The sequence below is a fragment of the Dasypus novemcinctus genome, chromosome 31, assembly GCF_030445035.2.
Source record: "Dasypus novemcinctus isolate mDasNov1 chromosome 31, mDasNov1.1.hap2, whole genome shotgun sequence".
Taxonomy (NCBI): Eukaryota; Metazoa; Chordata; class Mammalia; order Cingulata; family Dasypodidae; genus Dasypus; species Dasypus novemcinctus.
This window is the reverse complement of record NC_080703.1, coordinates 8,311,247-8,328,803: the sequence shown is the minus strand read 5'-3', so window position 1 is coordinate 8,328,803 and position 17,557 is coordinate 8,311,247. Positions and strand designations below refer to the sequence as shown.

General features: G+C 43.5%; 1 long non-coding RNA gene across 5 annotated transcripts in view; it reads left to right on the top strand.

The window, feature by feature from the left end:
* Positions 1-12,862: 12,862 nt before the first annotated feature.
* LOC131277069 (uncharacterized) overlaps positions 12,863-17,557 on the top strand; it is a 68,101-nt gene continuing 63,406 nt past the window's right edge. For 3 of the 5 annotated variants that reach the window (XR_011647829.1, XR_011647830.1, XR_009184263.2), the window contains exon 1: positions 12,863-13,029. This is a non-coding gene — a long non-coding RNA (uncharacterized lncRNA). Of the gene's footprint in view, positions 13,030-14,141; positions 14,251-17,557 lie in introns of those variants that run through there. The other 2 variants (XR_009184264.2, XR_009184261.2) reach the window with 2 other exon arrangements.

The window sequence follows — 17,557 nt, the reverse complement described above, 5'->3', positions numbered from 1 at the left end:
TACATAGCTGCTATTTCTGGCTATTCTTGCACAATTAATTATTTATTAAGCAGCTAGAACCAATTTTGATGAGACTTTGTACTTAATGCTGACACTGAAATGACTTAAGGCTTTGGGGATATTTTGATGGAATGGATGTATTTTTCATTTGGAAAGTAACATCTTTGGGGGTCCTAAGGGTGTGGTGTGGTGTTTTGAAGCTGTATGTACCCCAGAAAAACATGTTCTTTAATCTGCATCATTGATATGGAGGTAAACCCATTGTAAGTAGGATCTTTTGAGGAGACTGCTTTAATTAAGACATCCATTCAGGATTAGGCTTAATCCTATTATTGGAGTCCTTTATAAGAGAATGAAATTCAGACAAGGAGAGAAAGCCATGGAAAAAAGAAGCTGAAATCAATGAAGCCTGGAAAAGAAGGGAGAGACTGGCAGATGCACCATGGGCCTTGCCAAGTGGCAGAGGAGCCAAAGATTGCTGGCAGCAGGTCTTCAGAGGAAAGCATCACTTTGAGATACTTGGATTTGGATATTGTCTCAGGCTCAAAACTGTAAGATAATAAATTCCCATTGATGAAGTCTAACCATTTCATGGTATAAGCTTTAAGTAGCTTAGGAACCTAAAACAATGTTCTTTTCTACTACAATCATATTGTTATAATGTTTAGGTTGCAAAGTATATTATGCTTGAAGGTTCATTTGTAAATGTTTTGGGGAAAGGAACTCCTTTTCATGGCAGATCATTTGCTTTTGGCAGTTTTTAATTCCAAAGATGGATTGCTTTTCTGGCAGGTCACTGTCCCTTTGTCTTTTTTATGAACATATTCCAAATCAATTATTTTTCACTGTCAACTATGAATTTAGAATTGCTTTGCTTTGATTCTATAGGATGTTGTATCTTGGAAATAATTCAATTCTGTAGACTGAAGAGAATTCTTTCATGAGAAAGTCTCAAAGAGAATGATCTATAATGTCTTAAGACCAGTGGAAATGAGTGGTTTAAAAAGCAGTAGCTCCCTCTTAAATTTACATTTATTCTTTGAATCCAATTCTGTTAAGGTACAAATGTCTATTTATCCCTTCAAATCTGTCACTATTTGCTTTATATATTATGGAGCTCTGCCATTAGATGCATATATATATGATTATGTCTCTTTGTTGATTATACCTCCCTGTTAATTGCCCCCTTTATCAGTATATAATGACTGTCTTTGCCCCTCTTAACAGTTGTTCATTTTAAGTCTGTTTTACAGGCAATTAGTTTGACAACTCCAGTGGTCTTTTGGTTACTATGAGATGCAGGAGAACTTCTAGGAAAGTAAATGTCCATGAAGCCATTTTAAGTTCATGTTCCAACTTTAAGGTGATACGTCATGTGAGGTGGTAGTCTGTAGTAGGATGCATAAAACTGGTATTGGGGAGAGACTGTAGCTACCAATAATGAGAAGATTTGAGAGAGGATCATGCAATGCATGGCTGCAGAATGTGGAGACAAGATCACATGAGGAGAAAAGTAAAGAATGGAAAGGGCAGTGTATTGGCCAGTTGAGATGTGAGGAGTATTGGAGAGAGTAACAGAGTGTCAGTACTGGAAACTCAGAAATCAGGGGGAAGCAGATTTAGCTCAACTGATAGAGTATCTGCCTACCACTTGGGAGGTCCAGGGTTCAAACACAGGGCCTCCTGGCCTGTGTGATGAGCTGGCCCATGTGCAGTGCTGATACATGCAAAGAGTGCTGTACCAAGCAGGGGTGTCCCCCACATAGGGGAGCTCCATGCACAAAGAGTATACCCCTCAAGGAGAGCTGCCCCATACAAAAAAGGCGCAGCCTGCCCAGGAGTGGTGACACACACACCAAGGACTGATGCAGCAAGATGATGCAATAAAAAGTGACATGGATTCCCAGTGCCACTGACAAGAATGTAAGCCGACAAAGAACATACAGTGAATGGACACAGAGAGCAGATAATGGGGGGGGGGGGTAGGGGTGAAAGGGGAAAGAAATAAAAAATGAGGGGCCTACAGTCAACAGCAAGTGAGGGCAGTGGGTGATATCATCTGGTGACATGAGATTCAAACATTGGTCTGTGCCTCTGTTTAGGAAATAGGAAAGAATAATTACCTGAAAAGAGCAAGTTGGATAACCACCCACTCTAGGCCAGAGGTAAGGGGTGTATGCAGAAACAGCAGCCATCCTTGTGGTGGATGCTTGGACCATAGGGAGAGTTGGGTTTCCCATACAGCAGGCTTTTCCACTCTCAGCACTGTTGGCACCCCGGACTAGAAAATTCCTTATTGTGGGGCATGTGCCGAGTGCTTTAGGTGTTTACTGGCATCCCTGACCTCTGTCTACCCACTAGATGCCAGTAGTATCTCCTCCCACCAGCCCAGCATTATGTCAACTAAAAGTGCCTCCACAAATGGCTAAATGGCCCTGGGGGGGGGGGGGCAAAAATCGTTGAGAACGACTACCTTACAACACTACGGTGATGGAACTTTCAAAGGAGCAGTTGAAGATAAAGCATATTTTGCTGTTGATGTACCACAAATCCAGAGGACTCCAATCTGTGCCATGATATGAACAGTGTTTGGAAACACTACATTAAGACTGCAGTCATTGGGAGAATGAGAAAGACAGAGCAAAACCCAGGAAGTGAGGAACAAAGGAATTGAGAATAAAGGAATATCAGGATACTAAGCTCATGTGGTTCTGACATGCAGATTGCTGCCACTCCTTCGTTATCAAAAAGTCTGGGCCAAGAGCCTGGCAGAGGTCAGACTACAGTTATAGGCCAAGTACAAGCAGGTTTCCAAATAAAGAAAAGAACTGGTCAGAACATTACATCAAGAGAAATATATGTCATTGCAAGCAGAATGAGTTAACTCTGACCTGAAAATGTCTGTTTTTATTTACAGCATTTGAAAGCAGACAATTCAGTCAATATTCTCTGATTTCAGAGAACTGCCTATACAATTCCTGTTAATGAGATATTGACTAAGGGAGACAAATTTAATGTAATCAGGGAAAGTACACTGAAAGGTCATTTGCACCAAACAGAGAAGTGAGAAAGAGCACAATTTGAAATAGAGGTTGATGAAAAATATAGCAGTTTTAGAGTGAAAACTGATAGTAATAATAAAATGTATATGTGTAATGAACTCTTGAGTGACCAAAATAATGGAGAAAGAACCACAGATTACCCAATTTAATCATAACAGATTAATGCAATATATACTTAAATTCTGCACAAAATTTAACTCAAAGGATCATTGAGCTAAACATGAAACAAAAACATAAAATGCAAGAAAATACATGAAATAACTAGGTGAAACATGATTGGAAATATGCATTTTTTTGGCTTTTTGTTAATTTAAATTTTTAATTAGATAAGTAGGTTGTCAGAAAAATCATGTAACAAATACAGTCTTCCCTTATACCCCCTCTATTATTAGCACATTGCATTAGTGTGGTGTTTTGTTACAATTGATAGAAGAGTATTATAACTGTAGTATTAACAATAGTCCATATTTTATATTAGAGTGTATTTTTTTTCCAGTATATCACCCTCTTATTAACACCTTGCATTTGGGTGTATATGTATATGCCACATTTTGTTTATCCATACATTGGTTGATAAACAGTTGGTTGATAGCATCTTCTGGCAATTGTGAACACACTAGTGTGAACATATCGGTAAGAGTTACTGCTTTCAATACTGTTGCATATATGCCTATTGGAGGGATTGCTGAGTCATATTGTAATTCTGTACTTAAAAACTGATAAGCACCAGACACTAAGAGATTCATTTGTTTCCCCACCCCCCCAACACCCTCCACTGGGCTCAGTGAAAGTGGTTGCTTTTTGTGAGCAATCTCAGTAAGTATTCTATTGATTGGTGAACTCTGTTTTAAAGGATATAAATTGTAGGTCATTTGTAAATGGCATGTCTAGGTAACAATTACAGTGTCCATTTATCCACTATAATCTTAGGTAGTATAGCAGTTTGATATTGTTTATGAATTCCAAAAATAGATATTGGATTATGTTTGTGAACTTGTCTGTTTCTCTGGGCATATTAGATTGGATTGGATTCAGAGGTTTTACTGTTACTTAAGTAATAATTAAGGCTTTGATTGTCAGTACAACATTGATTCCCACCCTCTTGGTGGGTAGGGACTCACAGAGAAAATGACATGGCAGAAGAGAAAGTTGGAGTTTTGAGCTGGACCCTGGGAAGTAAGCACACAGAGGAGTAGAGCAGCTGTGCCCAGAGAGAAATGAGCCCAGGAAGAGAGGAACCCAGGAAGCCTGAACCCTGGCAGATGTCAGCAGCCTTCTTGCTCCAACATGTGGGAATAGACTTTGGTGAGAGAAGTAACTTATGCTGACAATTCCTAAAATGCTCAGTCAGTACCACCTATATTCTCCCATTGAGGAAGCTGACACAACAGGATGAAGAGGTTTCAAAATCAGTGGAACTAACATCTGAATCCTAAAATTATCTCCTAGTATTTGGTTTAATGTTGTAGAAATTCCTGAACAAATGCAATGTCAGAAGGTCCGGGAAGGCATGCAAGGACAGAATCTTAAGCACCAGGGCTCCCTGAAGGACCCTTTCCAATTTGAAATACTGATTCTTCTCCCAGCATTTATTTTTAGGCCAGTAAAAAGAATTTATTGGGAGATTGGGGGAAAGAACAGAACTTGCTGAGAAATGGGAGAGAAGGATGGAAATACATCAAGCTTTGGTGTGGGCTCCTCTTAGGAAGAGAGCCTCCTGGACTTTTGAGGAAGCCTGCCCTCTCCTTCTCCATGGGGCTGAGTAGCTGCACACTGAGGAGCACCACACACCCATGAAGAAATGGAAGCCCTTGTAATCCTGTCACTTCAGCATGTGAAAACTCATCCATATGTGCACCTGGCTGCCTGCCCAGAGAGCACAGAAACATCCTTGGGCTCAGGGTCTCCTGTACCACTATGAGGAGCAACTCAAAGTGATGCATTCAGGAGGCACTGAGGAGCAAACTGAAACCTGACTGCCTGGATTCAAGTCCCAGCTCCTACACCCACTAGCCATGTGACCTTGAATGACTTACAACTCCTGTGCCTCAATTTCCTCATCCACAAAGTGACAAGAGTAGAGTAAGCACACAGTAAATGATGGATAGCTACTATTGTTGTTGCTGTTGTTCAGAAAGTTTTGTCCAATCCAGGGCACTTCTCCTTCTCACAATGTCCTTACATTACAGTGGGTATGAGAGTATTCTCCTCCTTCACTCCAATTATAAAACTATGCTTTCAACCAAGCTCATAAAAATAAAAATAAGAAACTAGACTTCTCAAACCAAAGGACTTACATTAACTATTTCCTAACATGACGATAGGAGCAAAAACCAATAAGCTCTCACAGAATTCACTCATGAATAGGAGGAAGCTAATTTAAATAAGAAGTTTAAATGAACTCATTTCCACAAAAAAAAGTATTCTTATTGTTTGACATAAGCATGGTAAACATTCTCCCAACTATGAGATAGGCATGGGTTTCACTTTTTAAAGATATAATTTATGCATTTCCACTGATTAGTTTCATAATATTTCAGATTAGTTTTACTGTCAAAAAACATCCCATTTAAAATATCAATTCAGCTTTTAAATCATTAAGGAGCAAAGTATCATTGATTTAAATATACATTCATGATTTAGGGATAACATTTTCACCAAATTTTTTAGAGACAGAGAATATTAGCAATAGGGATAGCTAATATTTATTACACACCAATTAAGTATTTAAGAAGCTAGATGCTATTTTTATATGCTAGCTCATCTGTTTAATCCTTTGATGGAGGTTGTTAGAGAAAAAATGGAGCTCACTGAGACATGGAGACTGACAGGATTGCCGGAAGGAAGTTGATTGAGAAGCTCTCCCAATGGAGGGGACTGGAGAGAGACTTCAGTCTGCATTTGGCAGAGGGGGTCATGAATCTCTGCAGTCCATCTATAGGCAGGAACATGCTTAGCCAATGGCAGGGGTGGGGCTTGGGTAAGACCAAGGGCCCATAGGGATGGCCAGGGGGGTGGTCTGCTAGTGGTAGTGAATTCTAGGAGTGTGGGAGGGGTTGGTGGTGTCATGTGGCTCCTTTGTCTATTCTGGTGGGTAAATGAACTGTATCTGAACACGTAGGCTCTGGATGGGGGCTGTTCTAGGTCAAAGGAATTCAAGTCACTGTTAACCATTGTAAACAGTGTGATCAGTTCATTATTAAACACCTTGAAAGGGAGAAACTTCTAACAGGTTCAGGCCCCTTTTATACAAAAATCTCAGCCTTGAGGTGGATTATTAAATGCTTCTGAGTGCTGATGGATAGCACCCATGTGAGGTTTTTAGCTCAAAAACATAGAGGACTGTACTTCTCAAACTTTAGTATGCATGTGAATCATGTAGGGGTCCCTGAAGTAATGTGCGGGGCTCAAGCCACGTTGTGAGGGAGGATCAATGTGTGCAGAGAGGTGGGGGTGTGGTCAAACATGTCTGTACCTGCAAGTAAGCAGAAAGGAACTGATATTTTGATAAGAAGGAACTCTAAGAACATTCTCTTCAAAGAACTTCGTGCCTGATAGCCTCTGCTCTGAGAACAATGACCTAGTTAACTGCTTTATTATTTTTTAAAGATTTATTTATTTTATTTTATTTCTCTCCCCTTCCCCCCCACCCCAGTTGTCTGTTCTCTAAGTCTATTTGCTTCCTGTTCTTCTTTGTCCACTTCCATTGTTGTCAGCAGCATGGGAATCTGTGTTTCTTTTTGTTCTGTCATCTTGTTGTGCCAGCTCTCTGTGTGTGCAGTGCAATTCCTGGTCAGGCTGAACTTTCTTTTGCACTGGGCAGCTCTCCTTACAGGGTGCACTCCTTGCATGTGGGGCTCCCCTATGCGGGGACACCCCTGTGTGCCATGGCACTCCTTGCGCATATCACCACTGCACGTGGGCCAGCTCCATATGGGTCAAGGAGGCCCAGGGTTTGAACCGCGGGCCTCCCATGTGGTAGATGGATGCCCTAACCACTGGACCAAGTCTGCTTCCCTTAACTGCTTTAAATAGAGCTTGTGGTGCCAGCTCAGGGCCTTGGCTTTGCCATCAGGTAGCCCTGGCCCACCTGATCCCCTCTAATCTTGTCTTTGTCTCTATGTATCTTTCTTCAGCTCCTGTCACCTCCCCTCAGGTTCTCAGTTAACCTGGGCAGGTTGCAGCAAATCACCTGGGGAACATTCCTATTATGATTCAAAAGTCTGGGGTGAGGCGTTTCTACAATCTCTCAGAAATTGGTGAGGCTTCGGGTCTATGGAACACATTTTGAACAAGGATCAACTGATTGTAATAGGGCACAAGTCATATGTGCGAAAAATCTTTTTAAAAATTCAAATTTTAAATATTAAGAGTTTCTCAAAAAATCACAGGATTAGAATTAGAAATATTCATATTTCTTGTTGGGATTCTGAAATATATAACACCATAGAACTATTTTATAGCACCCTCTTGTTTCCTTTATCAGTTCAAATTTAGAATCCAATTTCTTGCTGTTTTCCTGGGGGTGGGGTGTGTCCCCTAAAGCCCCTGATTTTTATCAAGGCTGAAAGGCCAAGTACATGCTGCCATACCCTCATACAGGGCCCTTCTCTTCTCTCACGCATGCATAACAGCTCACTTTTAAAGTTCTAGAGATTAGACAACTGGCAGAGTCAGGCTGTATCTAAGGAGCTGGGCCTAGAAGTTCTCCCAGATGAAAGGCAAGCTCTACAACAAAACAGTACCTTACCAAAAGATAAGAATAAAACCACTGGCTTCCATCCCTGACCTTAGGTGACACACTCCCAGCAATAAGATGATAACATTTGGTTGTACAATATTTTGCATGATAGTTTGTTTCAACTTTGCCAGTGCCAGGTTCAATTTACTTTAAAAGGCCACTGGCTAAACAAAGCAAGTTTACTGAAGGACCTGTGGTCCACCTGGGCCCCTCACCCCCATTCTTTTTGCTAACAGCAACACCTAACTACCAAAGGAATGCATAGTTGAGAGCATTCCAACTTATTGTAAAGGGTCAGTTAAAAATTTACACCTGCCCTTTTGTCTTTCCTCAGAGTCTTTCAAAGCTACTCTCCAGTCACCAGCAGAACAAGCCTTTCACCCAGGAAAGAGATAAAACAGTCTCTGATTCTGCAAGCTAAAAATTCTGAGACCTTTATTTAAAAGATGTTGGTGCATTACATTATTCCCAAGGATTGTTCATTTGTGCACTCACATCAGCTGTTGATGGCCTACCTGTGAGTTGGAAGGGGCACTTTTTTTTTTAAGGTTAAGGTAGGTATTCATCACAATTCATTTGAAGATTCCTCTTTAGATGTGGCAAAATGGAGTCAGGTTGGCCCTTAAGCCACAAGACTGGAGTCCTTACAAGCAAAGGAAACTCAGACACAGAAAATCAGTAGAAGCCCCAAATCATGGAAGCCAGAAGTCACAAAAGAGAAAAGGTGGAACCATGTGATAGAGGCAGAGATTCCAGATAAGGAACCCCACGTACTGCAGCAAGCAGCAGCAGAATATTGCAATGTCAGGGAGAAGGTGTGTTCTGTTGAGATCTTTATTTTGGAATTCTAGCTTCCAAACCTGAGGCAATAAGTTTCCAATCCTTAAAACAACCAGCTTTGAAGTATTTATAGTATCAGCCTTGGCGTATTTGATACCAGCAAGTGCTGTGCCTTTGTTACAGATACCTAAAACTGTGGAAGTTATTTAGGAATTCAGTAATTTATAGATCCTGAATTTTTCACAAGTCGTGGGTTTATAGAACCATCATGAATAAAAGAAAGGATTCCCCATTCTGTGTTCCCTTATTCTAATTATTTCATATTAGTGAGATCATATAAGAGTTGTCCACCTGTTTCTGGCTTAATTCTCTCAACATGCTGTCTTCAAGTTTCTCTCTACTGTCACATGAATCAGGACTTCTTTTTCTTTTTATGATGGAATAATAATCCATTTGATGTTTTCTTTTTTTTTAAATTTGTTTCTCTCTCCTTCCCCCCCCCCCAGTTGTCTGTTCTCTGTGTCTATTTGCTGCATGTTCTTCGTCTGCTTCTGTTCTTGTCAGTGGCATGGGAATCTGTGTCTCTTTTTGTTGTGTCATCTTGCTGCATCAGTTCTCCATGTGTGTGCAGTGCCATTTCTGAGCAGGCTGCACTTTCTTTCATGCTGGGCAGCTCTCCTTACAGGGCACACTCCTTGCACATGGGGTGCACTCCTTGTGCATGGGGCTCCCCTACATGGGGGGGGCACCCCTGCATGGCAGGGCACTGCATGTGGGCCAGCTCCACATGGGTCAAGGAGGCCCAGGGTTTGAACTGCTGACCTCCCATGTGGTAGTCGGACACCCTATCCATTGGGCCAAGTCTGCTTCCCTATATTCAACTTCTTTAGGAACTGCCAAGCAGTCCTCCACAGTGACTGTACCACTCTGTGTTCCCACTGATGAATAAGTGTTCCTATCTCCACATCCTCTCCATGACATTAGTTCTCTGTCTTTTTAATACTGGCCATTCTGATAGGTGTGAAATGATACCTTATTGTAGGTTTGAGTTGCATTTTCCTAATTATTAGTGGTGTTGAGCATTTTTTCATGTGGTTTTTTTTTTTTTTTTGCCATTTGTATTTCTTCTTTGGACACATGTCAATTCAAATCTTTTGCCCATTTTTTAATTGGGTCATTTGTCTTTTAATTGTTGAGTTGTAACCTCTCTTTATATATCCTGGAGATTAAATGCTTATCAGACATAAGATTTCCAAATATTTTCTCCCATTAAGTCAGATGCCTTTTCACCCTTTTGACAAAGTTCTTTGAGGTGCAAAAGTGTTTAATGTTGAGGAGGTCCTACTTATCTATGATTTCTTTTGTTGTGTGTGCTTTGGATGTAAGGTCCAAGAAACTACCACTGATCACTAGGTCTTGAAGATGTTTCCTTACATTTTCTTCTAGTAGTTTTATTGCCTGTCTTTTATATTTAGGTCATTAATCCATTTTGAGTTGATTCTTGTATAGGGGAGTGAGATAGGGTTCCTCTTTCATTCTTTTGATTATAGATTTCCAGTTCTCCCAACACCATTTGTTGCTGAGATTGTTTTGTTTCATTAACATGGATTTGGTAGGTTTGTCAAAAACCATTTGGCCATAGAGACGATGGTTTATTTCTGGACTTTCAATTCTCTTCCACTGATTGATATGTCTACCTGTATGCCAGTATCATGCTGTTTGACAACTGTAGCTTTGTAATGTTTCAAGGTCAGGCAGAGTAATTCCTCCCTGTCTCTCTTCTTTTTTAGAATGCTTTTGGTTTCTCACATATACTTTCCCTTCCAATTGAATTAGGTAATTGCCTTTTCTAGTTCTGTAAAGTAGGCTGTTGGAATGTTGATTGGTATTGAATGAACAATGGACTAAAATAGACTCATTATTATTCTACTAAGACTTATTATTCTCACAATTGAAGAGCTCTTTTCATTGATGTAAAGGCAGTGGCCACCAAAGGTTCTGGAGATGGGAGAGGGAAGAATAGTTGGAATTTGGGGGCATTTTTGGGACATTGATATTGTCCTACATGGCATTGCAGTGATGAATACAGGCCATTGTATATTTTGTCATAACCTACAAAATTATGCAGGACAAAGTGTAAGCTATATTGTAAACTTTAGTACATGGTTAGCAGCAATTCTTCAGTATGAGTTCATCAACTTTAACAAATGTACCACACTAGTGAAGGATGCTGTTAATGTGGGAAAATATGGGAGGTGAACAGAGTGGGGCATATTGGAATTCCTTATATTTTTATGTAACATTCATGTAATCTAAAGCTTCTTTAAAAATTAAAAAAAATTATAAAAAAAATAGTCCCTGTGCATAAAAAATGTTTCAGATTTCTGTGGAATTAGGGACATCTCACTAACAGAATAATTGAATAATGTTGACGATGACCTGAACTGAGTCTGAAAACACCGCTAAGATATACTGAAGACGGCTGTGTTTTGTCACGTGACAATGAATATGGGGAAGTAGGTCAAAACTTTTTCTCCTTTCTTCTCTGTTCACATAGTCATTTTACCATGTAACACTCTTTATCCAAAATCTATGCTAATCAGCACTGCTTCTGAAACACAATTGGTTCCATCTGAGTCAGGGCTTCAGTATGGCTTATGGCTCCTTGGTTTTATGGCTGCACATGTGACAATCTGAGGCAGTGTAGTAAAACAGGGAATTGATAGTGGATCTGGAACCTGGAAGAAAGCCGTTACCATTAAACACGTGTCCTTCGGTGCCCCCAAAATGACTGCTGGAAGACCCTTGCTAGAAACTCCCATTCAGAATGAGATTTCCTCTGGAAGCCAGGAGAAGCCCCAGATATTCACCTCTTTGGCTGACTAATACAGCGGGTATGTGCATGCTTAAAGAAAGTACCAAGAAGGACCGTGGGCAGTGGTGTGAACAGACATCTGCACACTTATATTCATAGAGGCATTATCCAAACTTGCCAGAAGTTGGAAACAAACCCAGTATCTATCTACCTATGAATGGATAAAGAAACTGTGGTATATACACACGATGGAATATTATGCAGCTGCAAGGAGAAACGAAGTTATAAAATATTTGACAACATGGAGGAAACTGGAGGACATGTTGAGTGTAGCATGCCAGACACAAAAGGACAAATACTGTATGATTGCATTACTATGAACCAAATACATTGTGTAACATATTATATGATTAGAAAAAAATTTATATGTATTCAGTACATTTGAGAAATGTATGCTTTTATTCAACTGTATTTTCTTTTAATTATTGTTTATATTTTCAATTATTTTAAATGTACAAAATAAAGGTAAAAAGATATTTCATGATTCCATTGATATAAAATGTAAATATAAATAAATTTATAAAGATGACCTTTGATTAGTGGTTATGGACAGCTAGGGAAGGCATGCTAAGGGGTGTGGAGTAATGAAATAATTCTAAAAGTTTTTGTGATGATGAATGCACAACATTGGGATTATACTAAAAGCCACTGACTCTACACTTAAGGTAGATGTTATGGTATGTGAGTATGTCTGAATAAAACGACTAAATAAATAAATAATTGTGCTAGAATGGCCAGAAATAGCAGCTCTGTAAGGCAGGGGAACAGAGAGAGTGAGGGATGAAGAAGTCTGTCTTTTGCTTATTCTTATTATTGAAATAATGATAACGCACTCCTAATGATGAAGTGATGCCCGCACAACTCCGATATACCAAATACCGTTGCTTGTATTCTTTGGATGTATTGTATGATTTATTAACATGTACGAATAAAATAAATTTGGGAAATAAATTCTTCCCAGAACGCAGGCCAGGGGCCAGCACTCCTCAGGCTCCTCAGAGGAGCCAGCCCCCAGCTCCGGGAGAAAGGAGCAGGGACGACAGCCTCGCTCGGGGCCGGGCTCGGCTGCGCCGGGCCAGAGGCCCCTCACACCGCGCTTCCAGCAGCTCCAAGCAGCCGGCCTCGGTGACCCACGCCCGGGCCCAGGCCGCCTCTGGTGCACTGTGGGTGGGGACACCCCCACTTGCGGGGATCCCCTGCCCACCAGTCAGGAGCCGCCCTCACGGCGTAGGGCGACATCGCCCTCCTTAGCGCCAGCCGGACCGCGCGTCCATTGGTTGCTGGGCGCTGTCCGTCACGGGGAGGGCCACGCCCCTTTGGGGGCGGAGTTGGGGAACCGGTCCAGACCTGATTGGCCCTCGGGCTCTCAGGCCCTCAAGTCCCGCCCTGCCCCCGCGCGGCGGCCCCTTTAACAGCTGGCGGCGGTTGGGCGCGCGCCCCGCGGACCTGCTGCGCCCTCCCGCGGCACCCCTGCGAGCCCGAGGGCAGGAGGGACGCGGTGTCGGGGCCCACGGGAGGCTGCGGGGAGCGCTCGCCCGCCCTCGGGACCCCCCTGTCCCGCCTGTGCAGCGGTAAGTCTGGGCCCCACGTGGCGTCGGGCGGGCGCAGGCGGGGCCCGTAGGCACAGACGAGGGCGAGCGAGCCCCCCTTGCCTCGTGAGGGGCGCCCGTCCCGCGCCCACGGAGGTCCTGCTGCCTCGCCTGCGGGGGGCGGGGTCCTTCGGGGCCGGTGGGGACCAGGCAGGGCGGGCCCTGTGGGGGCTGCTTCCGCGGGCGGCGCGGGCCGGGCGGGGACCTTTCGGGGGTCCAGGCCCAGCGCGGCGGGGCTGGGGGGGGGGGGGGGCCGAGTCAGAATAAGAGTCCCGCGGCCCACGGGGAAGGCGGCCCACACTTCCCCCACGATCCCTCCTCCCCCACTTTCCCTACCCCCACGGTCCCTCCCCCCCACTATTCCTTCCCCCAGGGACCCTCTGCCCACCATGGTCTCTCCCCCCCCCCCACACTATTCCTCCCCCCAGGGGCCCTCTGCCCACGGTCCCTCCTCCCCCCAAACGGTCCCCAGTCTTGGTCCCTTCCCACCCCCCACTTTCCCCCAACACGTTCCTCCTCCCCTTCACAACATACCCCCCCCCCACTGTCCCTCCTCCCCCATCCTTCGCCCCAGGATCCCTCCCCCCACAGTCCCTCCTTCCCTCCTTGGTCCCTCCCCCGTGGCCCCTCCCCCTCAGTCCCTCATCCTCCTGCTGGCCCTTCCTTCCCCACGCTATCCCTTTCCTCCCCATCCCTCTTCCCCCCATGGCCCCTCCTCTGCCCACAGCCCCCCTCCCTCCCCACATGCCCCCTGTTTGCCCATGGTCCAACCTGCAGCCCTGCCCTCCCTGCCCTCCCTGCCTACCCTCCCAGGTTCCTGGGTGCCTCCCCTTTCAGCGCTCCCTTCCCAGGCCCTCCACTTCACATTTTCCTCCAGGCCCAGGCTGCTTCTCTTTCTTCTCCTCCCCTGGATAGGGCCTGCTGGTGCCTCCCCACAGCGTGGCTTTTACAGGGGAACTGATCTGCTCCCTGGGGAGGGGCCCTGGGAAGGCCCGGGGGGAGAAGGGCTGACACCCGGTGTGTGCCCTCAGGGAGCACAAGGAATGGGGCCCTCTCCTGGGAGGGGCCTGGGGTTTCTGCCCAGCCCAGGAGTTTTGCAGGAACCTCAACAGTTTACAACTAAAAGTGTGTATCCAACCCAGAGGTCTGCGGGTGGCGCTCTTCCTCATCATGGGCATTTGCATTCTTTGGATCCAAGCCCTGGTGAGCCACTTGAGACTTTCATTTTCTCTCTTCCTCCCGTTTTACTCCTTTCTGCTTTCCAGGAGTACACGCGGCAGGCGAGGTCTGTGGTCTAGGAGCCCACTCCCATCGCACCCCTCCTGGCTGTGTGGCACTGGACGCCCTGGGACAGCCTGAGCCAGGGCCTTCCTCAGATCTCCCCATGGCCCCAGGGAGGCTTTTCCTTTTGGTAGTGGTTAAAGCTTTTCTTAAAACTTTGATTTGTTGGAGTAATGCTGGGTGGAAATGGTTTGTGTGTCTTGCTAAGATGCTAGCTTGTGAGGGCCAGAGGAGGTTGGCTGGCCAACAGGGGCCACCGGATTTGGGTGCCTGCTAGGGTGAACTGCACAGAGTGGGAAAGGGCACCTACTAGGGGCTGCTGAGGGAGCCCAGGGCTGTGCTGAGCATTTCAGGAGCTCCAGGGCACCTCTGCTTGGCAGAGGGGGTGACCCAGGTGCCTTGGGGACACCATTCTGGCCCTGCTGTGTCTGCCAAGAGCCATCACCCAGCTGACCTTAAAGGAGCCGGCTGCAGAGGAAGCCTCTGCGCTTACTGTTCTCAGCCTCTTAGAAGAGTTGGTTCCATTCCAGGGAAGCAGTTCAGAGCTGGGGAGCAGCTGCTCTAGTTAAGACAGATGTGCTGGACCTCCCCACCCCCACCCCCTTCTTTTGACCCCTGCGCTTCCCCCTGAGCTTCTGAAGGTGGTTTTCACACGATCGCCACCCTGGAAGGGGGAAAGCTAGGCAGAGCTGCTGGGGGCCCTGTCACTTCCACACAGATGACTGTGCCATTCTCCTAATACACTATCACTCAGCTGATCCTAAGTGTGACAAGGAGGAATACAATGTTGCTCAGTGGAAAAATCTGGGGAGGTTTATACCAAAACCTTAACAATGAAATCTTTGGATGAGGATTAGAAGTGTTTTTCTTTTTTAAAAAAAAAATAATAATGTTATTGATACATGCTTATATGTTTTTAACAAATCAACTTTATTGGTATACATTAATAAAACAACAATTCATTTAAAGTGTACAACCAAAAAAAAGTGCACAACCAGTGGTGTTTGGTATAATTACATAGTTGTGTATTCATTACCTCAACCAGCATTAGAACATTTTCATTATTTGAATAATAATAAATAAAAATAAATTAATAAGGAAATTCATCACCCCTTGATCTTTGTTTCCCCTGCTGAACCGCTGCTCTTCTTTTGTGCTGTTCTTACACAATTATCTACTTATTAAGTTTTACTGAGATATATTCATATACCATACAATCTATCTGAAGTGTATAATCAGTGACTTTTAATATTATCACAGTATTATGCATTCCTCACCATCAAAAATTTTAGAACATTTTCAGTACTCTAGAAAAAACGCACACCCCTTAGCAGTCCTCCCTAGCCCTATATAACTACTAATTGAACTTCAACTTTATAAATTGACTTGCATTTACCTTTTATATAAATGGGATCACACAATATGTAGTACTTTGTGTCAGGCTTCTTCACTTAGCATAAGTGATATTATGTTACCATCTTTTGTTCAATTTCAAAGAAAACAGGTATATATGCAACTTTATCCATATTCATATATTTTACACATGGTTTTATTATGCTAAAAAAAGCTTGGTTTCTTTATCTTTTTTTTTGGTACTTATTTTTCTTGAGTAAAGTATCACATTTTAAAGTCTCTGATTTTCAACTCTTCAGTGTAACCTCACTTTTTAAAAAACATTTTGTACATTTAATAATTGAATATGTAAACAATAATTTAAAAAGAAAAAGAAAACACTGTTGGATAAAGATACCATTTCTCAAATAAATGTACTGGATACATATAAATCTTTTTGAATCAAACAATATGTTACACAATATATTTGGTTCATAGTCACACAATCATACAGTATTTGTCCTTTTGTGTCTGGCTTGCTTCACTCAACATAATGTCCTCTAGATTCTTGCTTGTCATATGCTTTATGATTTCACTTCTTACAGCTATGTAATACTCCATTATGTGAATACACCACAATTTATTTACCCATTCATCAGTTGATGGACGCTTGGGTTTTTTCCAACTTTTGGAATCGTGAATATTGCTGTAGTGAACTTTGGTGTGCAGATGTCTGTTGGTGTTAGTGCTCTTAGTTTTTCTGGATATATACCTAGTAGTGATATTGCAGGGTCATGTAGAAAGTTTATATTCAACTTCTTTAGGAACTGCCAAATGGTCCTCCATAGGGGCTGTACCATTCTGCATTCCCACCAACAGTGAATAACTAACTGTTCATTTCTCTCTACATCCTGTCCACATCCTGTCCAGCAGTTGTGGTTTTCTATCTGTGGCAGGGGGTGATCATTTGTATGGGGTGTCAGTGATGGGGAATAAATAGGAGGAAGCTCACGTGGGCATATGTAAAAGGCATATAAATGTGTTCAGATGTTCATGGGGCATTGCCATGGTGGGTGGAGACTCATAACTGAAGGAATACCCAAGTCCCATCCTGGGGAGCACTGCCACATTCTCTAGTAGGACAGCAAGAATCCCCCAAATACAGGGGCAATGACTAGTGAAGGAGGATGGTCTACTTATGGGTCTTTGATATTGATGACTATAAGAACCTTTATTCTTTTTCTTTTTTTTAAAGATTTATTTATTTATTTTTCTCCCCTCCCTCCCACCCCAGTTGTCTCTTTTCTGTGTCTGTTTACTGCGTCTTGTTTCTCTGTCCACTTCTGTTGTTGTCAGTGGCACGGGAATCTGTGTCTCTTTTTGTTGTGTCATCTTGTTGTGTCAGCTCTCTGTGTAGGTGGTGCCATTCTTAGGCAGACTGCACTTTCTTTCATGCTGGGTGGCTCTCCTTACTACGTGGGGGGATACCCTTGTGTGGCACAGTGCTCCTTGCTCGCATCAGCACTGCTCATGGGCCAGCTCCATGCGGGTTAAGGAGGCCTGGGGTTTGAACCGTGGACCTCCCTTGTGGTAGATGGATGCCCTAACCACTGGGCCAAGTCTGTTTCCCAGAACCTTTACTCTTGAAATTGAAACCTAGCCTAGTATTATAGGGCACTAAGAGTTGCCTTCTCAGAGGTTCCTTTTTGCTTAAATGTGGCCTCTCTCTAAGCCAAACTCAGTGTATAAATACATTATTTTCCCCCAGTGAAGGACATGAATCCTAGGGATGAGTCTGTCTGGCACCAAGGGATTATAACCAAGCACCAACTAGCAATGCAGCTGGAAAAAGCCCTTGACCAAAAGGGGGGAAAGGTCAAGACAAATGAGTTTATAA